The 26747-nt window shown below is 33.5% G+C and overlaps 1 non-coding gene across 1 annotated transcript; it reads left to right on the top strand.

The window, feature by feature from the left end:
• Nucleotides 1–5993: 5993 nt before the first annotated feature.
• Nucleotides 5994–6065, top strand: Smp_tRNA_01598_Pseudo_TTG.1.1. Its single transcript has one exon. It is a non-coding gene (tRNA).
• Nucleotides 6066–26747: the final 20682 nt, after the last annotated feature.

Genomic DNA, 26747 nt, shown 5'->3' with positions numbered 1-26747 from the left:
TGAACACTCAACCCCTAGACCACTGGGTTGACATCCGATGGTGTTAAAGTTTATCTTCTATCAACTCATGATCTTGTGCAGCCTATTAACACCTTTTGGTGCTAGATCAGTGGTCTAGGGGTTAAGCGTTCGCGCGCGAAACATAAGGTCCTGAGTTCGAGTCCCGCATGCGGGATCGTGGACACACTGCTGAGTCGTCCCATACTAAGACGGAATAGCCGTCTTGTGCTTCCAGATTTTCAATGTTGGTCTTAGCTTAAGTCGACTCATGAATTCGACTGTGAAAATACTACAATCTCCACAAATCCCCATACTGAGAAGATCAATCTTCTGTGTTAGCGAAATCAAAAATCTCCACAAACCCCTCTTCCATTATTAATATGCTTTCAGTGTTAATCATTAAGTTGTAATGCATAGTATAGATTATAATTCAAATGAATTAATTTAATAATTTTAATTTTCAGAGAAGAAAAACACATTCACTTTTCATGGTAATTAATTTTATAGTCCTGAGGTCAGCTGATTAAAGAAAAAAATTGTTCATTTGTTAATATGACGATAGTTACCAAATGTACTGTGTTTTAAATAAGTCTAAAAAAATAACTAAAGTGAATTCAAAGAGAAAGGTTTTTGATCATATTCTTTTTTCTCATTTCTTGAAACTAGGCAAATTTAAGTATCAATCAGATTTTAAGTGCTAATCTATTAAAATTACTATGATATCCACAAAATCCCCTTCTGATAATAATCAACATATGCTTACTAGTGACTGGCTTCTTGAGGTGTTTCCTGGAGTTCTAGTGAGAAGCAGTGACCAGTGGAGTTCAAAAAGGTCTGTTGTGAGATAGTAACTCACCGAAAACATTGGTGGATGTATCGCTAAATTTCGTGGATTGGTTGATGTTAGACATTAACACCGTTGGAAGCCAGCCGGCTCAGTGTTCTAGAGGTTAAGCGCTCGCGCGCGCAAGACTGATAGGTTCTGGGTTCGAATATCGTGAGGCAGGATCGTGGGTGCGCATTGCCGAGGAGTTTCACGATAGGACGAAACGGCCCATGATCTCAACTATTAAAATTGCTCATCTATGTGTTTTATTGTCTTCATATGTAGTTCGTTTGTAATACAGTTGTAGGATTTTTGGTTCAAAAAGTTAGATCATAGTAAAGTTAGATATTGTTTAGTATGTGAATCCAGGATGTGTATTTCGTTGAATATATTAGCGCTTATCTGAATTCAATACCACAGTAGATAGCTCATTGATACTTGACAAGAGGTAGTAAATTCAAGCCTTATTGTGAATATCAATATACTGGGATTCAGGTACACTAAGCTGGGTACTGATTAAATAGAATGCAGACTATTAACAACAGATATATATATATGTATGCAACCCAGATGTTTTGAACTATCTGAATTCATTCAAGTGGCATTAACGAAATGAAGCATAGGGTTTTGGATAGATTGTTGAATTTACATACCTTGTACCTCGGACTTATTTTAGTAAGACAACCATTGAAAACCAGGAAGCACTGTACAGCTATTGCGTTTTAGTATAAGACTTCTCAGAAGTTCATAAACACGACCACACTAGAGGTAAAACCCAGGAAATGTACACTATCGGATGCTGGCTCACTGGTATAAATAGTTAGAAGTCTCTGTGAGACTCGAAGATACTGGGTTTGATCCTTGGTAGGTTCATAGACGCTCACTGCTAACGAGTCTCATACTCAGAAGAAATATGTATTTAGTGTTCCTTAGTCTTCAATAGTTGTCTAACTAGGATCAATCCGGGATGTAAACTATGAAAAGACAATAAAGTCGAAAATGTCTCATTTCAGTCAAATCCCTATATACTCTTATTACTGAAAAAATACTGAAATAGAATATAGTCATGTTGTGAAAAAGTATTCGGTTGTATAAGATATTCGACCATCCGAGCAATTTTTGAGTGATAAATAAATTATTGTTTCAGTTTTCCATTATATATGCCTTGTTACACATTATCAAGTTAATTCATTAATTCCCACCTAGTGAGTGAACAAAGCTCGAATCCTATTAGGAGCATCAGTTTAGTCAAGATTATTGGTTCAGTTTGTTGGCTAATATCAATTACTATGAAACGTAAGTCAAGCAGGGACTCCTATTGTCTGTTTCTAACTATCAGAATTATACATTCTTTCTATGCAACAGAGCCCTGAACCAAAAACTTTAAAACTTCATCATAAGTACAATATTCTCTTCTGAGAACTAAGTTAGAATCCAATCCTTTCATAATTTTCAGTTTTAATCAAATTTCCTTTTTTTTATGTTCCTGATCCAATTCATATTGATTTATGATGAAACTTATCACCAGAAAAAATATACAAAAGTCACTTAATTTCCTCAATTAGAATTTGCCTGATTAATCAACTCATAAGTAGCATTATATGACGAATAATAGTTCATTATTCACTTTTAACAAGTACAATTCAAAGTATCAACGGAAATAAGATTGGACTACTTTATTAAAGCATATCCTAAGTACTTTTATAAATAGTTGAAATCAAGAGTCAATTGAAGCTAGATCACCATGGAAAACCAGGAAGCACTGGATGGCCGTTTCATTCTATTTTGGCACTTCTCAGCAGCGCGTATCCATGATCCCGCCTAGCGAAGTTCGAACCCAGGACCTATCAGTATCACGCGCGAGCGCTTAACCACTAGAACACTGAGCCGGCATCCAACGGTGTTAATGTCAAAATTCAACCAATCCACGAAACTGAGCAACCATTCACCAATTTTTTCAGTGAGTTGATATCTCCCAACAGGTAGGATCATGAATGCGCACTGATGAGGAGTCCCACCATAGGACGAAACGGCCGTCCAGTGCTTTCAGGTTTTCCATGGTGGCCTAGCTTCAATTGACTCATAATTTCAACTATATTAAAAATTACTAAAATCTCTACAAAACCCCCTTCTGATATCCTAAGTATATTATTTTTTATGTCATCCTTTCATACTTAGCATTGTAAAACTTTGACAATACTTTATATATTCACTCATTTCTAAAAGAGGTCAAACAAGTCTCAATTAATTATTAGGCTGTTTGACATAGGTTCATATCCTATTGGAAGACACGACAATAGGCAGGAGGAATGTGTGTTTATTGACAAAAGTTACAAAGTATTTACAGAATACATGTTTGCAGTCTTTAATCGTTCATTTGTACATTTCTGTGTGTTCTGCCACCTGAATTGTCTTCTCGTCTGGTCTCCAAGTGTTTCACCAAAGTCGTGGTTCTGATGCACTGAAACTTTTCACTTCATCTGAAAATTGTTTCAACTTCGATCCCGCATTCCTCTGTACAGTGCTTACAAACAGTTTTGTAAGTAGTGTCCGATACACCCACTCTCCCATTTAATGTCGAGCCTGTAGGAGTACCGACCTCTGTAGCTCTGTCAACTCACTAGACCATCTAAATCCGTTAACCGCCCAGCAACCGGGAAACCCACGAGACCTCTTTATTGACAGCGACCGCTACTCCCAACGCCACTTCGTCATACCACTCCTCTACACTATAAGCAGAAGCACTTTCCTTAATTTTTTTTAAATACACCATGCTGAGTACTGCCAATCAGCACAAAATTTAGGTCAAGGATTTCCTGTCAACTATCTTCAATCACTTAACATTCTTTAGTAACTTTGAAAACCTAAAGTTTAATCCAGGCAACGTTCTATCTGAAATGTTTGTACTTTTTGATGACCAATTTATTTTGTTGGTGATGAAATCCACCTGTATTTTTTCAATAATTTTATTGGTACTCCTTAACCTTGGCCATAATTACATAGTGTGACTTAGGTGGCCTGCTTAAACATCTGGGCTACCTGTTTCCCGTCATCTATATATTTCAACAAGTTATCTAATATTGTTTGTTTTAATACATAATTATGGCTATTAAGCACACAACCTATTCCGGTGCGTTTCTGAAAACTGTACAACCTTTCGCTGTAAAAGTTACAAAAGGCCCAATCAGAGATGTCGTGTTTGCTGGGAACATGCAGCAAAAAGAATGTACATTATTCATATGTCGATTGACTGAACTGCTGACATCCAACTGGCGATCACTGAATGTTTATCATCAGGAGCAACGAAGAAATAAGAAACGTAAACATGTTGAAATACTTTATGCTGAGAATTCGATTTTGTACCAAATAATATAATATTGAATAAAGCTAATAATAATAATAATAATAATAGTGCACATATGTATTAAATAATTTCAAGGGGCAAGAAAATCAAATTAATAATCACCCTTGATTATTTAATACTTACACAAGAATGATTGAAATAATCCTTATAAATAAAGGCACAGTAAAATTATTCACCATACTTACAGTATTTACTAGAAACATCTGGTTAATGTGTTATTTTTGCACTTTATTATATAAAAATGGATTATAAGTGTTCATTTCTGGATACAGGCTCAGTGGTCTAGAGGTTAAGCATTAGCGCGTGTGACCGAAGGTCCTAGTTTCGACCAGTCTCTTATTGGCATATATACATCTTGTATGCATTGCTTCGATATTGCCTTAAGTCACAAGCATTGTAAGTAAAGATGGATGGTGGCTAGCATTGGAATGCAGGAATAACGTTTCGTTCCATTAGGGACTCGTCAGCTGGACGACTGGGTGTAACTGCATCCCAGAGTTGATGTTTACCCCTGAACTTGAACCTGTTACTATACGCTTCAAATGCCATCGCATTATCCACTCAGCTACTGAGTCCCGGTAGCCACGGGCTTGTGAAATAGGGTGAGGTTTAAATTCATTTCGTATTGTTTATTTAAATCTTCTCATTGATGTTCCTGAGTGAACATCGACTCCGGGATGCAGGCACATCAAGCAGACGAGTCTCAAACAGGACGAAACGTGCGTCTTATATTCCACTGTTAGTCCCTATCCATCTTTGCTTACAATCACTTCTTTTGGTTGAATAGTTTACAGAAAAAAAACTAAAAAACTTGGTTTCCACAAATCGAGTCCATAAGGGTTGACAAATTGATTTAAAGATTCCACTTATTGTTATCTATGGAATCTCATCGTAAGGAAAACATCAATTTTCCCAGTTTTTGTTGGTCAATATTAATTTATTTACTGTAGAGATAACTTCGAGTACACTTTTTCTAATTAATATTTCGTACAATCTGTACTATTTTCTGGTCGGTTGTTATCACTTTTAATGCACTATTACTTACTTATCGTGTTCCATCATTCGGTGATAATGTTGACAAGCTACTGAGTCCTGATAGCCACTTGCTTGTGCAAAGGGATGAAGTCTAGATTCACTTAGTATTCTTTGTTTGTATCTTCTCATTGATGTTTAGGACTGCAATCGATCAGTCTCTTATTGACATATGTGCATACTGTGCGTATTGCCCCCATATAACTTTAATTGACAAGCACTATAAGCAAAGATGAATAGTGGCTAGCAGTGGAATCCAGTTTGACGAGCGTTTCGTCCTACTTGGGACTCGTCAGCTGGATGTACCTGCATCTCAAAGTTGATGTTATCCTAAGTGAACGAAATGCTTAATGATTAACCAAATATGAAACTTTTAAAATCAGTTCAACATTTGAAAGTTATTGTAAAATATTCTTACTTCCATATCAAAAACTTCAAAATCCAACACATATTCATTTAAAATTAGATACTTTAGCCAAATACGAAAAAAATACACATGTTGAATGTATGTAAGAAATACACGTGAACGATTACTGTAGATAGTGATCTCGACTTGTCATACACTCGGTCTGCATGTCTTCACTTAACTCAACAATTACCTTTGCTTATAAAGCTTGTGAGTTCAGGCATTATCGAGGCAGTCCGCACAGGATGCACATATGCCAACAAGTGACTGATCAATTGAAGTCGTAAATAACAATGGGAGGATACAAATAAATAATACCAAGTGAATTTAAACTTCACCTCACTGCACAAACAGGTGGCTATCAGGATTCAATAGCTAAGTGCATAAAGTGATGGTGTTTGAAGCGAAAGGTACTGGGTTCGAGTCCCAGATTGAACATCAATTCTGAGATGCAGGTACATCCAGCTGACGAGTCCCAAATAGGGCGAAACGCGCGTCAAACTGGATTCTACTGCTAGCCACTGTTCATCTTTGCTTATAAAAGATAATATTGTTTATAAGATGACGATACCGGTCATCTTTACAATTGATTAGGGAATTTAGGATTCTGTTTTAGCTTATATCAATGTTTCTATTGTCGAACTGTAACTCACGGTGTATACACATTCAGATGTATAGCTTTTGATTATTTAATCAGATTTATTGACAAGTCAATAATTAAATCAGGTTTGTTAGCATGAAATACAAGGTACTTTTATGAATCTATGTTGTTTTGTCGTTTGATTTACTGAACTCGTTATTATTTAGATTCACATTTTATTTTATATTCCTTAATAAGCTCCTGGTGATTGAAAATGATAATCTTCAATATAGTGTAAAAAATATGTACGACGTAATATTTGGTAGTAATTTTATGAATAAGTCACAATGTATCGTATTACTTTAATAGTTGAATTCATGAGTCGACTAAGGCTAGACCAACATGAAAAACGTGGAACCACTGAATGGCGGTCTTGTCGTAGTATGGGACTCCTCACCAGTCCGCATCCACGATCCTGCGAGCAGGATTGGAACCCAGAACATTTGCTCTCACGCGCAAACGCTTGGCTTCTAGATCAATGAGCCGGCATCCAACGGTTTTAATGCTTAACTTTAACCAATTTACGAAATTGCGCTACCGTCCACTGCTGAGAAGTCCCATACTAGGACAAAAACGTCCGTCCAGTGCTTTCAGGTTATCCATGGTGGTCTAGCTTTGATCGACTCACGAATTCAACTATTGAATTACTACAATTTCCGCAAAACCCCCTCTCCAATAATATATTGACGTTATTCTAATATAGTTTGCCTAATTCTTAAATAATATAATTTTTAATCACTGTTTACAGGAGTTGTCAACTTACTTACTCCTAACGTATCCATTTATACTCATTAACACCATTATGTATTTCAGTAGTGAAGAGGGATTACAGAGTATCTTGATCAACAAATGAAAGCTTTACATTAAATACATGATTTACACATCAGTTGTCCTTTACACGCTTCATGATTCTTTGATATTAAAGTTGCTGTTTCCGTTTCTGTTCTCTTCAATTAAATCTCAATCTTCTGACAGGCATTTCACTTCCGACTGCTGCTACATACTACTTATATTTGTGAGCATTAATAACATGTACCATTCTGTATCTAGGTTTATGTCCATATTGAGTTAAACAATGGAAAATAAGCTATTCATATGGATTAAATGAAATATTCACTCATTATGACTTGAACAATCTAGGATATTACTCATTTTCGGTAATCCTTCATTGAATTTCTGTAGTGTTTTTCATAAATAATCAATTGGAGTCTGAATAGATTGCTGATAAATTTTCAGATTTAGAAACCTGGGTGGTACGGGGTCGAATCTTCTACGAAGCACCAAGATCCTAGAGATGACAGACACACTTTATTGATAGGTTTTATGCATAAAGAAATCTAGATTAAGCGGCGTTTTCTGTAAACTAATTCTTTGGGGATATTTGATCCAAATATAGCAAACAAGACCGACGTTTTGATGCGTGAAATTGAAGTAATTTTATGATGATGATAATCTTTGAAAGTAGTCATGTGAGGATTTTCAAAACGGTTGCGGTTTCTTATGAATTTAAGTATAAAGACAGCACAGTGAAAGAGTTATCTTTAGATTGATGTATTGTTGAAAGAACAATTTTAACTTAAAAAAACTATTTTTACATTAAGTAGTGGTGGCTTATTGGTTGTAGCGTTCTACTTAAAACCATCACGTCTCAGCTTCGAATCTCACTCCAGGTACTTTTGTTTGAGCAACTGAGCAGTATCACTAGCCTTCACACTTATACTGTGTCTCATACCCAAGTTCATGGTAAATGAATAAGTTCACTTTGATAAAAGTTAACAAACGCCATTCTTTACTTATTCTTTACATATAACTAAAACATTGAGTGATGCAATTTAAAATCTTATGAATATTCTTCAAAGTTACTAAGGTTAAGGATTTCCTATCGATTATCTGTCATTATTTGACGTGATATATTACTATCAAACAATGTACTTTTCTTTGAAAGTGTATATCACGTAATGTATCCATTAATAACATAGATGTTTGACAAGTAAATTTACTTGATAGTACTTCAAATCGAATAATGAAATGATTTAAAAGTGTGTGTTCATGCATATTTAACCATACAAGTTTGGAACAGTTTATATGTACAACTATGGCAGAGATCAAGCATTGGATCTTCAAATCCATCAATAAGTATATTGCATTTACATGAAGACAATCATAACCAATCATAATTAATGATTGTTACACTATTCTGAAAAGTGCTCGTCAAAACGAAAATTCAAATTTATTGGATTTGATCACCGACAAAATGTGGAATGAGTCTCTAACGAAGTTGAAACAATTGTTCAATACTCCTTGTTTTTTTAAAGGTTCTTTCAGCTGATGTGAGACAGAAAATAATCATCTATAAAATTCTATATTTTCAGTTATCATAATGTTAGTGTCAGTAACAAGGGGAACATAAACATTAGGACGTTAGTACATCCACCTGACATGTTCCTAATTCTTACATTTTCTTGATTGATTTATCAACAGAATTGAATTATAAGACAAATTAAACTGCAGTAGTTTAATTAATTTCTTTTTCAATTAAATTTAGTTATCTCATGAATAATACGAGGCGGGATCGTGGATGCGCATTGCTGAGGAGTCCTATATGAGGACAAAAACAGCCGTCTAGTGCTTCCAAGTTTTCCATGGTGGTCTAGCTTCAATTGATTCATGAACTCAACAATTAAATTACTATAATATCCACAAAACCCCTTTCTGATAATACGGCAATTATTTCCAATAATTCGATCAATATGGAGATGGAGATGGAAAGAATATCAAAACAAAAAAAACAAACATATTCTTGATATCCGGAAATCTTAGAAACGTTTTTCACATTTTCAGTCAATAATTTGTCTAAAATATATGGTTTTATACAAATGTGTACTAACATTAGTTCGCCAAAATTGACATGCTAACTAGACTATTTATTAATTATCCCACTTGATGCCTTCAATTATAGATTACAAGTATTATCCTTAGCAACAAATTTACAATCGATCGACATAGTTTAGTCTAAATAACCTTGACAGCTCTATTTATAAGTCTAAATTTCTTAAAAACTATCAAATTGGTTATGTGGATTAGATTTATTTAGTTGTTTGATAAAGACTTTATTTGACCAGTCTCTATTGGCATGAATAAATTAATATAAGTTTTAATGAAGATAAATTGTGGAATGGGGAAGAGATTAGTGTAAGGAGTTTGTTAAATCAGATGGTTTATATCATTGAATGACTTCGTTTAAGTAATCATTGAAACTAGGAAGTACTGAAGATTATGGAACTCTGTAGTGTTAATGCACCTTCATAACCTCATTGAGAATTAATCAGTAGTAAAGATTACTATGATTAACCAATAGGTTTAGTTGGCAGAGAAAATAATTTGTAATATACTTGTAAAAATGAAGATTGAAGTACAATTGTTACGTCTTCATTGGAGTTGGGGGAGATTTTTGGATTTCATTAAAATCATGAACCGATCAATGTTAGACCACCATGGAAAACCTTAAAGTAATGGAGGGTGTTTTATTCTAGTATGGAACTCCTCAGCAGTATCCATCCACGATCCCACATGTGGGATTGAAACCAATGGATTTCGGTCTCACATGGACTCCTAACCTCGAGACTACTGACCTCTATATCTCTAAACCGAATGTCCTGGGTTTGAATCCCTAATGTGGGGTCATGGATAAGTAATACTGAAAGATTCCATACTAGGAGGAAATGCCCCCCCCCTCAGTTCTTTATGGTTTTCCATAGTGGTCTAACATTGATCGGTTCATGATTTTTATTGAAGTATTTTCACTCATCAATTTATAATTGATCATTTACTGTCACACATATAATTAAGATTTTGTACATTTAGAAACAGAGAGAGGGAAGGTGTGTGTGTGTGTGTGTGAGTGATAAAATATCTGTCAGAAAGTTTTGATTTAAATGATTTCTTCACTTAGCTAGATGTTTACACTAGCACTTAGACGTATGTAAATATGTGAACCTCCGTACAGACATGTATAAATATAAACTCATGAATATATATCCTCCTTCTTTGACCTATTTACTATTAATGTAATAACTATGATTAACAATTAAAATTTATATACAAATTTAAAATCTATCAGGCTGTTAAAGGTCATGACCTTTAAAATTTTACACACCAAAAAAAAAAAAATTTGAAATCATGTTTATTTATTTGGTTAGTTAGTTGCTAAGATGGTTAAGTTATTGTTGTTGTTGTAGTTGCTGTTCACTTATGTTTACTGAATGTGAACACTTTTTATAAATTTAGATTATTAATTACAGTAGTAATACGTGCTTAATTCACTTTTTTTTCTCTCTCTCATTTTTCTGTTCAATAATAATGTTAGTGTACTATATTTTCTCATACAGGATTTTAATGAGTAAGGGAATGTCTATTTTCAGATATTGGTGTATTTCTTTTTGTGTCTGTTTCAATTACTTTCTTATTGTCATCTGTTAAGTTCATAGCTAAAGTTCAATTTTATATAGTTGAGATCATGAGTCAATTGAAGCTAGACTACCATGGAAAACCTTAAAGCACTGGACGGTCGTTTCGTCCTATTGTGGGACTCATGATCTCAGCTATATAAAATTACCGAAATCTCCACAAAACCCCCTTCTGATAAAGTTCAATTTCACATGTTTATCGAATATACAATATGGTGGATGACTCTATGGCGTTTGAAGCGAACAGTACTAAGTTCGAGTCCCAGAGTGAATATTAACTTTGAGTGCATGTATATCCAACTGACGAGCGTCAAAATGGATTCCACAGCTAGCCACTATCCATCTTTGCTTATAAAACTTGTGACTTCAGGCAATATTGAGGCAGTCCGCATAAGATGCACCAATGCCAACAAGAGACTGATCAATTGCAGTCCTAAATAACAATGGGAAGATACAAGTAAACAACACCAAACGGATATGTTTCTGTTACAAGGCTCCATAATTTTGATTTCGATTAGTAATGGGATTATATAAACTCACTACCAAAGAGTCTCCTATTAGGATAAAACATTTATTCAGTACTATGTAGTTTCTGTTTTTACTTTAACTAAGATTGATCTGTGATGAAATAAATAAGTAAATAACTTGATTAATGGAATTTAATCGACCAAACTGATTAAATAAAATCACATGTTACATTATTATAAACAGTTTAATCTGATTTTTGAAAGAAGCCATAATCCTGGTATATTCCGCAACTGTATTCCAATGCAATTGACGGTTACGTACCTCAGACTTTACTGGTTGATTAATTAAAGTCAATTCATGATGTAAACTATAAAGTCTAAAAATCTATACAGATCCATCATCTTAATTAAAATAGGAGGTTTGTGAATATTGTGAAAATTTGAAGATAGTCTAATCTAATAATTGACGACCATTGAATACTAAGGAATACTTCGAAAATGATTTACTTTAGTTACAGGGACTCTTCATCCAGTAGCACTTACAATTACACACAGAATCAAACCTCGAGATTACTGAGATTAAATTCAGTAGTTTGGACTAAGTACTGATGTAGAGTTTTATCCTAAGTCAAATAAACTGTCAAATAGTTCCCTGATTTACAACCATTGACCTAGTGTGTTGTTGAAAATACAGAATTCATATGGTTTCATGAAGTTTCCAATCACTGATGATTGCCAGTGAAATGAATCAGGAATAATCGTCTGTGTGCAAGATTTTAATAAAACAATAAAAGCGTTGGAAGTAGCTAATGAGCCTAGCTACTGAGGAGTTTTAGGAATATGCATCCATGATCCCGCATGTGTGACTCAAACCGTGAACCTTCGGTCTCACGCGTAAACACTTAACCTATAAACCACCAAGCTGATGTCCAAAAGTTTTAATATTTAACTTCAACCAATCTACGATATTGAGCGACCATCTTCGATTGTCTTCAGTAGGTATCTACCTCAATATAATATTTAACATAAATTGTGTACATATTACCTGCTTACGCCTGTTAACCCTCGTGGAGGAACATAGACCGCCCTCCAGCCGTTCTCCATCCAACCCCCGTCCTGGACAGTCCTTTCAAGTTCTTTCCAGTTGCTATCCACCCTTTTCATATCGGCTCTTATTTCCCGATGTGATGTGTTCTTTGGCCTTTCTCTTTTCTGCTTCCCTTCAGGATTCCAAGTTAGCACTTGCATCGTGATGCAGTTCGATGATTTCCTCAACGTATATCCAATCCACTTCCAACGTCTTTTCCTAATTTCTTCGTCAGCTGGAAGCTTGTTTGTTCTCTCCCACCAAAGGCTGTTGCTGATAGTATCCGGCCAATGAATGCTGAGTATTTTGTGTAGACAACTGTTTATAAATATGACACTTTCTAGTAGTTCTCCATATTTCAGCTCCGTACAGTAGGACTATCTTGACGTGTATATATATATGGTTTTATTAGAATTTTAAAAGTAGCTTAAAACTAAGGTTTTGAACGTAATGTTTATTGTCAAAATAACACTACACTACACTGCAATTCATATCAACATTATTATTATTATTGTCTTTATCCAATAAACATAAATGTTTATTATTTTGTAAACAATTAAACTAAAAAGAAAAAAACTAAAGTTAAATAAACATACTACTGAAAACTTTCCATTTTGAACATCAACCTTAATAATCGTAGTAGTAATAGTAGTAGTAATAATAATAGTAATAATAATAGTAATATAGTTAGTAATTGATCCTTTTGACATATTAAAGCTGATCATAAGACAGGAAACATGAATAATCCTTCTTTTGTTTTTTCGACATTATTTCTAAATTTGCTGTTCCCTTCTCTATTGATTGAAGTGAAATAGGAGGGTAAAGCAAAGTGTTATACTTGTCAATGAGTACAATATCTGTATATGTAATTGATTTTATATATTGTAAACAATTTGATCCTGCTAGTCTACTATAATGGTGATTCTTTTATCTACACCACTCTACTATAAAATAATTAGGTTTTCATAAACTAGATAAACTTCATTGCTTTATTTTTTTTTATTTAAAAAAAAATAACACCCCCCCCTAATTCCTATCAGATTGAACAAACAAAGTTTAATGTTCCATTTTTTTTAATTTTTTTAATATATAAACAAGAACAGTACTAGTTAATCGACATTGTTTATCTAAAAAAGGAAGTTCTGATAAAGAAAAATAAGTAGATGGTGGAGAAGATTTGTAGCTTAGGTGGATGATTTTGATTGGAGTTTTGTTCTCAGAGAACACAAATCGGGACAATCTAATAAATATAGAATCTCTTAATAAGATCTGAGAATCATATAGTTAATAAGCAAAGATGGATAGTGGCTAGTAGTGGAATCCAGTTTGACACGCGTTTCGTCCTATTTGAGACTCGTCAGCTGGATGTACCTGCATCTTAGAGTTGATGTTTACTATGGGACTCGAACCCAGTGCCTTTCGCCTCAAACGCATATATACAATGGTTGCCTGGGCTCAGTGCTTTCTACTACCACTAACACTGTTATTACTTCTACTACTCTGATATTTGTCTTGAGGATTTTATCTCACTGTGTTGCTGAAATAATCCATATGTTTGTCAGATTCTACATTACCTGACTGAGTTTTCAGTAATGATCAAATTATAGCTATCAATTTTTTTTAAAATTAGATAATCAATTTATTAGATTCAAGATTACATTGTACTTTCTGCAGTGGTAGTTGATTGAAGGCGATCGATGAAGAGCTGATTTTAGTGAAATAAATATGATCAAAATGGATCATGAAAATCTCTAGTTACAATATATTAGAAACATTTATATTAGGAGAACAAAAGTAATCTGTAGAAAGTCCTATCTAACTTAGGTTTTGAGGTAATTGATGCCCGAATAACTGAGAGATATAATCTGTAGCTTCAAACCTTATTGATGTGTGTCTAACTTTCATGAAGAATATAAGTTTTCGAACATTTCCAGATATAACTTGCTGACGAACCTAAATTTGTGGGAAAACTCGATCAAAAAAAGGTTTTCTTCCAATTACCTCCAATAACCGTCATGCATTAAAACGTAATATATGGGATGTTAGGTCAGTTAAAATTGTGGCCATGTTAAGACTTCTTCTATAGAATTCAATTAATGCTTAGGACTAGACAAACATAAAATTAATTATTATTCAATGAACGGGTAATATTATTGTATTATACGTACAGACAAAATCATTTATTCAGTTAACACCTGAACAACATTTGATATTCTTGTTAAACATTAATAATATCAGAAAGGATTTTGTGGATATTATAGTAATTTTGATGGTTGAGATCATGAATCAATTGAAGCGAGACAACAATAGAAAATCTGGAAGCACTGGACGGTCGTTTCTTCCTATTATGGTACTCTTCAGTGGTTTAGTGGTTAAGCGCTCGCGCGCGAGACTGATAGGTCTTCGGTTCAAATCTCGCGAGTTGGAATCGTGGATGCACACTGCTGAGGAATCCCACAATAGGACGAAACGACCGTCCAGTGCTTCCAGGTTTTCCATGGTGGTCTAGCTACAATTGGTTCATGATCTTAACTATCAAAACATTAATAAGTTTAGAGTTTTACTATTATTAGTGATAATAATACAATGAACTCCGAACTGTGATAATATTGAACAAATTAATCTTTCAATCTCCACCTTAGTGTCATTCTATCAGGTGTATATAAATACAAAGAACATACACCAACCCATTATGTATGGTGATAATCACTATGACCGGAACATCACAATGTGATGATAATGAGCATGAGAATGGATACAAATAAATAAATAAATATTTGTTTATTCTCATCAACATAAATAATTTTCTAAACTTAAGAGATCGTCAACAAAATCCTAACGGATTAAGGTCAATATATCCATAATTATGTTGTTTTCACCATCGAAACTCTCAATACACTACTTATGGATAATATGGTGTCTAAGCGATAATTAATCTATCTATCTATTGATCAGTCTATTGTAACATTAACTAAAGTGTCTTAAAACAAGAGGGGAGAGTGATGAAGATGAAGAGGGAGGAGTTAATGGATTAATTACTCCACCTTATTAATTATACATAAATAAATAATAATAAAAAAATGATGTTCACATATCCTTACACTAATTTGTTGTTATGTTCATTGGTAAAAAATATATTTAGGTGTTGCATGAATGAAAAATGAACCGCCCCCCCCCCCAAAAAAAACGAACAAATGAAATGTATTCACAGTATAACATGAAACTAAGCACTAAAACTATGGAATGTTAATGAATGTCCATTAAACTTATGTATATATTTTGTAATTTATTCATTTTTCTCTTTGGAAAATTATATCTATGGTACTAACGAATGAAACTTTTGTGGATATATACATTTAGTTAAGTCATTACATATACTTAAGCTTTATAATAAATTTAAAATTTAGATTAATAACAGATTGTTTAAAATATTTAAATTAGAAGGGGTTTTTTGTGGATATTATAGTATTTTTAATAGTTGAGATCATGAGTCCATTGAAACTAGACAACCATGGAAAACCTGGAAGCACTGAACGGCCGTTTCGTTCTATTGTGAGACTCTTCAGCAGTTCATGTCCACGATACCACCTGGCGAGCTTTGAACCCAAGACCTATCGGTCTTGCGAGCGAACACTCAACGTCTAGACCACTGAGCCGGTCGGCGTCCAACGGTGTTATTGTCTAACTTCAACCGATCAACGAAATTGTTTTCAGTGAGTTAATATCTCACAACAGACCTGGTTGATGTACACTCGTCACTGCTTCTCAATAGAACTCCAGGTAGGTCCTGGGTTCGACTCTCCCGAGGCGGGATCGTGTATACCCACTGCTGAGAAGTCCCACAATAAAACGAAACGGCCGTCCAGTGCTTCCAGGTTTTCCATAGTGGTCTAGCTTCAATTGATACATGATCTCAACTATTAAAATTAAAATGTTTATATTAAATAATTGAAAGCAATCGGTAGATAGTTGTAGATCTATATTTCATGCTAATTGATAGTCGTCAGTAGGATAAGTCTAATATGTTCAATGAACTGGCACCCCATGTTCAGATTAAAATTATGTCAGTTGATATTACAGTCATAGAGATTATAAATGAGTTATTTTTCCTCACATCTATCACTTATGAAAATGAGATAGTCATTCTGATTGATTACTGAGTAGTAATAAATATCACATTTTCTAGTCATTAGTACTGATAGAATTCTGTGGATCAAGCTGGAATATACCTAATGTTCTTAGTGACTCATCATTCTATGCACTAAGTTTTGATGTGTGTTCTTGGTTGAAGTGAACGACAGAAAATCCTATTTAACCTAGGTTTCTTGCAGGTTGATACTTGTCGCATATGGAATTTTAAAAGTACTGATTCTTCATAATAATTTTTAACTCACATCGTGATATTACTACTATAAGGTTATTTGAGACTAGAAATATCTCTTGTAGGATTGAGATCTTTATATTGATTCATCATTAAGCAGTGATCAATGTATTTGTTTCATCTTTTACTCCGGAATAATTATGTCAAACTAATCTCAGTACTACAATCACTGGCCTAAATGACTCGATGTTCTGCGCACTACATCTTAGCAGTTATAGACAATCGATATTATAAAATAAAACCTGGAAGCACTTAGCGGTCGTTTTTTCTTAGTATGGGACTCCTCAGTATTGTACATCCATGATTATCTGTTCATAAGGAATTAGCTGTAAAGTAGCCGTTTCATGAACCGATTAAAACTCAATCTTCTCCATAAATTATTCTAATCACCAGATACTCCAGACTGTATTCCCTTGAAATATTCGACTCAAAATATGCTGAAGCGTTTTGCCTCATAATTATTAATTTTGATCTCCGAAAATTCTTGCTTAAATAGTTTATTCAAAGAACTGATCTTAGGTAAATATTGAAAACCAGAAAGTATTGGATAACTGTTTTATTGTATTATGGGGTTTATCAGACATGCTCACTCAAATTCTATCACATAGAATTGAGCCCAGCATCTTAGGTGTCACTGCAAGCACTTTTTCTCTAAACACCTGGGCTGAAATCTAGTAATATCCATATCTAACTTGAATGAAGTTATGATATTGTGGGAATGCCTTCGATTGACTCACGTTAGACATGGTCGAACTTCACTAGTCACACCTTCTCACGAGGTTAATCTTTATTAACCACAGAAGTGATCATTAGTATGAAATTCTACACTATGACGAAAAAGCTGTTCATTGCTTCCTGGTTTTTGATGGTTTTCTAGACAGGATTAGTCCGTGATATAGGCTATAAAACTGCAAAAATCTCCACAAGTCTCTCTAAACTAATTATATATAATATTCTTGAGATTGATGAGATTAAGATCCAATTGATGAATACATCGTGCTATCAAAATAATTAAAAAACGTCAATCGACAAATACATTTGTCATTCTTGTTGTTATCACTGTTTCCATCCTCATAAAGCAAAGTTTTATCATAAATATGGAAGGTCTGCTGAAACTTCTAGAGTACCATTTTATCAAACATTCATTGACCGATATCAATTCTCCTGTATCTTTGTTTTAATTATCAACTCCATGTACTTACCCACATATATAAAATGCTTACAATATATAATGAATTTCATTATTGAGGAAAGAAACAAGCAGTACTATCACAATGTTCCGTACATTTTCCTTACTCCTTATTCTATAGAAAAGAATGAATCAATTATCAGAAAGGGTTGTTTTGTGGAGATATTAGTAATTTTAATAGTTGAAATCATGAGTTCATTGAAGCTAGACCACCATGGAAAACCTGAAAGCACTGGAAGGTCGTTTCTTCCTATTGTGGGACTCCTCAGCAGTGCTCATCCATGACCACATCTCGTAAGATTCGAACCCAGGACCTATCAGTCTCTTTATATAATATATCAGTCATTATACAATTCAGATATCAAATATATAGCATGACTAAAAGAGACTTCATACAATCAAGACTAGTTGTAAACAAATACACGCAAATATGAATAACAACTAATCATTGTTTAAAAAACATTGCAAATCAAACACTTATAAACAAGGTATTCTATTACAATCTTGTATATTTTATACATAGAGAATTTTTAACTATAAAGGAACATATGGTACTTCATAAAATAGGTGCATATTACTCTTATTACTGATGGGGTTTTAAAAACTATGTAGGTAGTTTTACCTAAACATATCAAGTGTAAGTAATCATCATCATCATTGATTTTATCAGTACACACACACACACACAGACACACACACACACACGGATACCTGAATCTGTCCCTTATCAATACATCTCAATAACATATGTAGCATCTGTTAGAAAGAAAAGAGAACAAAAAAAAATTTTGTTTTCAATGTTTCACCATTTTGTTATTATTATTTTTAATCAGTAAAACAAAATCTTTAAAATGATATTCTCTTATTGAAATAGTTCAAATGACATTTTGTATATGAACTATTCTCATTATACTAAATATTTACACTATACGCTTACATGAATATATGAGTAGTATGACAGTGTAAAATAGAATTATGCAAATTTATTTTGGTTTCTTTTTGTGTTTTTTTTTCGCGTTGACTTCTGTTAAGGGTTTTTATTTTGTTTACAAAGTCATCATTATCTGATGTATCAACTGTAAAACCACTATATATATTAGTGCTATAGTGTATATTTATTTATTTATTTAAGCACAAATATTGGTACAAAAGGGCACTAGATGTATATGCGCCACATAAAAAACTGTCATTTCATTTAATTGTGTGAGGGCTATGATACTGCCCAGCTGCCCAGACCGAAGCAGGTGGTTTCGTTAGGGGGCCACACCTCGAGACTCCAACCTAAAGGTCTGATCCACAATGCAGTGGAGCATCGTAAGGAGATGCAGTACCATGGTAGCCGGTGACCAACAATTGGTTCGTACGTTATTTGTTCCATCAGGATCCTGGAGCCCATGTGCACTACTGGTTTTAAATCAGGGTTGTACAACTCCCCTGTGTAGACATTCCGTATCCACCAACCCTATCGAAGCGCCGGACATTCACTTTTCGTCCTCTCAATTTCGTAAACAATACTCCCGCCACGAGAAAGCAGCGAGTAGGACTTCTCTGACGGAGGCTGTATACTCGTAGCCGTGTGAGAGCATTTCACGCGCGCGCGAGAGAGAGTAGACTTTCCCTACTCTCCACCGTACCATTGCATTTGGGGACCCCTCATACTTATTTCACTAAAGAATATATATAATGCATTTTGATGACTCTGTTCTTTCATTATGAGTGATTTTTCTGATGAGACATGTGGGGGTGATTTTATATTAAATCAGTTATGAGTAACAAATGTTGTTCTATAGGGAAAACATAACTATTAACATGTATATTCATTTGATATTTTAAGGGTTTTCTTTTTATATGGTTATTATTTAAAATCATCTGTAGTGGTGTTTGAATCTTCCTAAAAAGAATAATGATGGTTATTTGTTATATTGATGGATAAATCGATTACAATTAAGATAATAACTATTAGATGAATATAGAATATGAGATTTTGTTCCCTTGGTATTTATTATTTTAAATAAAATCAATTTATCAGAAGGGGTTTTTGTGGATATTATAATGACTTTAATAGTTGAGATCATGAATTCATGATGATCTAGCTTCAATTGATTCATGATCTCAACTATTAAAATCGATTATAAGCAAAGATGGATAGTGGCTAGCAGTGGAATCCAGTTTGACGCGCGTTTCGCCCCATTTGAGACTTGTCAGCTGGATGTACATGCATCTCAGAGTTGATGTTCACTTTGGGACTCGAACCCAGTGCCATTCGCTTCAAACGCCATCACGTTATCCACTTAGTTTCTGAGTCCTGAGAGCTACTCGCTTTTGAAATGGGGTGAAGTGCAAATTCACTTTACATTGTTTGTTTATATTCTCCTATTGATGTTTAGGAATACAATTGATTAGTCAATTATTGGCTATATGTGCCATATGTGTATTGCCTCGATATAGCTTTAATTATTGTAGCACATAATCTGTATCATGGATTCAAAATCCAACATTGAAATTGTAGTGTTTGAATGGAATGGTATAATCATGAAACTCTCGTCGTCTAATAATACCCAAAAAGACAATAAATACTTCTTGATTACATCATCCAACCCAACTAGTACAACAGCTTTAATATCCTTAACCTAATGTATCAATATTTTAAAATTTACTTTCGTAAGAATGTTACTTAAAAGCTTTTGTGGTGTGGGTTATTTATATTCACATAAGTAGTACATAACGATGGCCGGGCAGAGAATGTATTTCAGTAGAAGATAAATAACGAAAGAATGGGAATGAAACTCAATTGGTATGAAAATGCATGAACAATAATAATCGGAGACGCTAGACTGATATTTGCAGAAGGAACGGTGAAGGTTAAGACAATTGATTGATAGTTTTGCAAATTAACTATTTATGATATGGTTCTCATATTTTAGTGAGATTGTCTATAATTTTGTGCCTAAATACATTCGATTGTCTCTACTCATGTTCTTGATCACTACAGTTTTATTATTCTATTTGAAACTTTAATTGAAAATGTTAAAAGTTATATTTTATATTAGCTGAAATCATAAGTCTATTAAAGCTAAACTACCATGGAAAACCTGGAAGCACTGAACGACCGTTTCATTCTATTGTGGGACTCCTCGGCCCCGTGCTACCAGATTTTCCATGGTGGTCTAACTTCAATTAATTCATGATCATAACTATATAAAATTACTAAAATCTTCACAAAACCGCCTTCTAAAAATTATATTCTCTATAGTTTCAATGTTCAATGGTTTATTCATTCAATTGTTCAATCTTTTATCTGATTTGTCTATTATTTTATTTTATTTTAAAAAACGAAACAAAACACAAAGCCATGAAAGTGATTTACCAAAGAAAAAAGAATAATATCCTTCTCAATTATTTCTTAAATTCTTTATATTGTTTCCATAATAGAGAAAAAACTGATTAAGATGAATTAGTTTCAATGAAAAGGAAAAGAAAATGAAATAAACTAAATTGAAATAGAACTCATTGTGTTTTGCTTTCCCCTCCCCCTCGTCAGATATTACTTATTATATCCCTGCTACATTATAAATTATACATTGTTTTAAATAGGGGGAGACTATAATTTATGGATGAACCAATCAGGTATAAGATAATTGGTCACGAATTTTGGCGCAAAATTCATTCATTCATTTGACTAAATAGCGTTTTGGTATTATAGCTAATGTCAGTTCGTGATGTTTAACTTTAATCATAATTCTATTTCCTTATACAAGTTTATAACTCTTATTTGATCTTGGTTATTAGGTGGACACTCTTAAAGTCCGTCTAACATTGTTCTAAGGTTGTCCATAAATTATAGTCTCATCTTAAATACTAATTCAAGAAATCATGACAAGAATTGAATTGTCTCCATTGTCTTTGTTTATTGTTTAATATTATTTGTCTATTCATATTCATTTGAATAGTTTTCATTTTACAGATGACATAATCAAGTAATAATTATATATTAATAATAGTCTGGATTCATTTATGTCAATTCAAAGAGTCAATTAATGAAAAGAAGTTTTTCTTTTTCTGTTTATTTTCAATGTTTAATCATATAATAGGCAAACTTTCTTAATAGTGATAGAGACGAAATTGAAAAAAACAGAACAACACTAGTGACAAATACTGTCTAAGAAAGACCAGTATGGAAAACCTGGAAGCACTGGATCGTCGTTTCCTTCTAATATGGGACTCTTCAGCTTTAAATCATAGACTGATCTTAGATAGATAACCATTAAAAGCCAAGGAGCACTGGACAGCTGTTTCGTTCGTGTATGGTCAGTAGCTTAAGGGTTAAGTGTTTATTAGACACCTGAAATCCCTCAGTTCGATCTTCGATCAGACCATACATTCACACTACTAAAATAGCATAATAGAATGCCAATTCTGTGAAATATGATAAAACAGGTAAGTAATATAAAATTATCAATCTGGGATTGTGAAGATCATTGAGTTTCATTAAAATCACGAACCGATCAGTGTTAGATCGCCAATGAGAACCTGTAAACACTAGACGACCGATTCGTCGCGTAATCGTGTGGATTGATTGAAACCAAACATTATCACCGTTAGATCTCAACTCGGTGGTCTATAGGTTAAGTGTTCGCATATGAGACTGGTTCTTGGTTTTATTCCGCACATGCAAAATCATAAATGGGCACTGCTGAGTAGTCCCACACTAAGACAAGACAGCCATCCAGTGCTCACATGTTTTCACTAGTCGTCTAGCATTGATCTATTCATGATTTCAATAAAATTACTGACGAACAATCAAAAATGTGTGTACAAATATTAGCCTATTTACTTATTCATACATTTCCACATCATTAATATAGATAAATAATATTACAATATGATTAAAGTACACAATGGATAACCTTTATTATGTTTTACAAAGTATATTCATTTACAGGATCAATGATATACCTCAAACATTTTACAAATTATAACGATTTAAGTTGGGTATAGTTTACAGTTTTATTTACCCCCCCCCCAAATAATAATACTTAAAACAATGTATAGTTTGTATATATTCTTGTATAATTGATAAGTAAACAAATCTTAGTTTGTACATTGACAGATGATGATTCATGTAAATGAAGTCAATAACAATAGTTTCACACAGTCTATTATCGTTTATCCTTTAGTTTATTTTCAATAACGATTACATATTTACTGTATACATTCTTGTAAGACTACAAATATACAATGTGTGGAAGTAGTCATTCCGAATAGACTTATATAAATGAGGTACATATATAAATTATAATTTGGTGGTGGTGGGGGGAACAAGACAACAACAAGAACAACAGAAAAAGATGGAATGTATTATTTTGAAAAATGAGTTTTACTAATATCCCATATTACTGGGTATTTATCTATTTACTTATTTATTTGTCATTGTTGTGAAGGTAAAATTAGAAAAAAAAAGTTTTTTTTTTAAAAAAAATGTTTCCTTTGTGTAAAAAAATAGAAGTGATTTTCAATACCAAATAAATGCATAGACCATCAGACAGTTGTTTCGAAGCTATTAGCTATTTTTGGATAAAGCTTGGAAGTTTAGATTGATATCAAGAATGGAACAATGTTAGAACATTATTGAAAATCTGGAAGGTCGTTTCGCCCTAGTATGGGACTCCCCAGCAGTGAGTATCCATGATCCTTCATGTGGGGCTCGAACTTAGAGACTTGAGTTTCACACGTGAACGTTTAACCTCTAGACAATTCAGCTAGCCATACAACGGTTTAATTATCATGCGATCACTGGTGACTGGCTTCAAGGTGAATTTCTTGGAGTTCTAGTGAGAAACCGTGACCAGTGCAACACAACCGTGTCTGTTATGAGACAGTTACTGACTAAAGACAACGGTTAACGGTGGCTCAATATCCTGGATTTGTTGAAGTTAAACATTAAAACCATTGGATGTCGGCTCAGCGGTCTACAGAATAAGCGTTCGCGTGCGAGACCGAAGGTCCTAGGTTTAAGTCCCGCATGCAGGATCGTGGATGCATACTACTGAGGAGTCCTATAGTAGGATGGAATGGTCGTCCAGTGATCCAGGTTTTCGATAGTATTCTTATATTGTTCCATTCATGAACTTAATTAAAACTCAACAATCTCCACAACTCTATATTTATAAAACTTAGAAGATCGAAAATGCTGTTTTATCTGTGTAACTAGTACTTACTGTTGAACAGTTTCAAACTGAAAAGAAGCAATCATTTAATAATCACTAGCTTTTACTGTTTTTACTCCAATCAATTTCGATCACACACTAAATATTGGTTCAAGTTATACAATTATCAAAATAATGACATTGTTAGATCCTCTGAAGAATTACTATTTCTATGTTTTTCACTGATTATTTTTGTGGCGTGACTACTAGCTAATGTGGATATATTTGCCGTCTCCAAGTGATTCCAGACGATCACTGATCACTGTTTTCCACTAGACTGGTAATACCTGAGTTTGAATCTCGCGAGGCGGGATCATGGATACGCACTGCTGAGGAGTCTCACAATAGGGTGAAATGGCCATCCAGTACTTCCAGGTTTTCCATGGTGGTCTAGCTTCAATTGATTCATGATTTCAACTATGAAAATACTGAAATCTCCACAAAATCCCTTCTAAAATGAAATTAAGTAAATAAACAGTTTCACTACTATTTTTAAGACATAGTAAATACATAAATTTGTAAAGTCATTAACTTCAGTTCATTATAGACAGTGTATATGTATGTTGGATGTTTTTTTTGTAACAATGATTAATACATTGCTAAACTATTTTGAAAGTAATATAATACTCATTACCCCTTTAAATAATATATGGTCTAATGTATTTATTCTTTGTTTTTGTTGTCTTTTTCTATACAAATTTATTGTTATTAGTATCCATATCCTTTGAAGTTTATCGTTTTTTGTCGACTGTCATAAATGGTATAAGTTAACTTTTGAAATATGTTGCTATACATCTTTAAAAAAAAGAAAAACAAAAAATTTTTCTATTTTTAAGAAAGACACAATTTTTTTTCTTATCTAAACTATTCACTTGGTAGTGTTTGGTCGAATCTTCCGATTGACGTTTAGGATTGTAATTGATCAGGACGAAAAACGCGCATCAAACTGGATTCCACTGCTAGCCACTATTCATCTTTGCTTATAAACTAAATTATATTTACTTTTTTTCTCATTTAGTCATAAAAAGTTAAAACAATTGTCTATACAAAGATGGATAGTGGCTAGCAGTGGAATCCAGTCTGATGCGCGTTGCGTCCTATTTGGGACTAGCCACCTGGATGTATCTGCATCTCAGAGTCGATGTTCAATCTGGCACTTGAACTCAGTACCGTTCGCTTCAAATGCCATCGCAGGTACATCTAGCTGATAGGACGAAAAAACCGTCAAACTGGATTCCACAGCTAGCCACTATCCATCTTTGCTAATAATGCTTGTGACTTCAGGCAATATTTTGGCAGTTTGCACAGGATGCACATATACCAATAATGGACTGATTAATTGCAGTCCTAAATAACAATGGGACGATACAAGTATACAACATCAAGTGAATTGTCTATACATATTAGATAAATTATAATCAAACAGTGTAAATTTTAAATATAATTTTGTTTTAACTCATTAGATACATGTATAATTATCAATGGTTAATAAGTCAAACTGATATACAAATTTTGTTTCTAAGTCAAGCTAGTAACTTGACGAATTAGACACTTATTTATAACTAAAAGATGTTGGTATTTAAGAAATGTTTTGATAGTGGCTTGCAATTAAATTGAGGTATGATGTCCCGTTCAATTTGGAACTCATTGGATGTATACAACTGGAACCAAGTGTTGATATTTAAACCAAAACTCTAACCCCAGTACTTTCCTTTTTGAAGAATGTATATATTTCAAAAGTAACTGATCGCTTTAAGCGTTCAACATCAATCTCTTTGAAGCGTAAGGCATTGAGTTCGAGTTTTTGTGTGAGCATCAAGACGGATCGAAGTACATTTCACTGACGAGCCTTGGATTCCACTAGTAGCTGATAATCAACATACTAAAATATATTTGTGAGTAAATGATAATACATAAATGATGAGCTCAGAATGCATTTATGTCAAAGAGGACTGATAGATTGTAGACTTCAAGAATAACGCGAACATATAAATACTTACAAATGAGGAAATTTTACGAGACCAATATGATGTTACATTACTACCCTAAATAGTTTAAAATGCTGTCTTTACATCCATCCAGTACCCTTTGTTTATCAGATGATGTTTGCCTATGATAAAAAATAACCTTCTGATTTAGTAAGATGTTTCTATCTGATAAGACTTCTTTAACTTCAATGACGTTTTACTTACTAGGTTTATAATGATCAATCAAATAAATACTATAAATTGTACCATTTCAACTACCTTCCAAAGTTTACATCATTGGCAAATCTTAATCAAAAAACTATAAAAAGTCAAAATGTTAGATAATCTCCTTGTCATGGTGTATAACTCTCCAGTGACAGTGAGTATACACGACCCCACCGGGGATCGAATCCAATAACTTTAAGTCTCAAGTTGAACCCTTAACATTTAAACCATTGGATCCAAATTCGATAGTTTATATTTACATTTCCAGTGATTTCACAATATTGTGCAATCATTTTTTTAATGTCATTGTTAGATAACTACCTCTCACTCGAAATGGTTAGACTTGACTGATTACAACTTTTCACTAGAACTCCATGGATTGTATCTCGAAATTATTATTAGGCAATAATAATATCATTATTATTATTTTAATAAATGCAGAGGGTTTGTAGAGATTACTGATTTTTATAGTATACTGTAATATTAGTATC

Source organism: Schistosoma mansoni, chromosome 6, assembly GCF_000237925.1.
Source record: "Schistosoma mansoni strain Puerto Rico chromosome 6, complete genome".
Lineage (NCBI taxonomy): Eukaryota > Metazoa > Platyhelminthes > Trematoda > Strigeidida > Schistosomatidae > Schistosoma > Schistosoma mansoni.
Note: the sequence above shows the minus strand (reverse complement) of the source record. Positions and strands in the feature narration are given on the sequence as shown.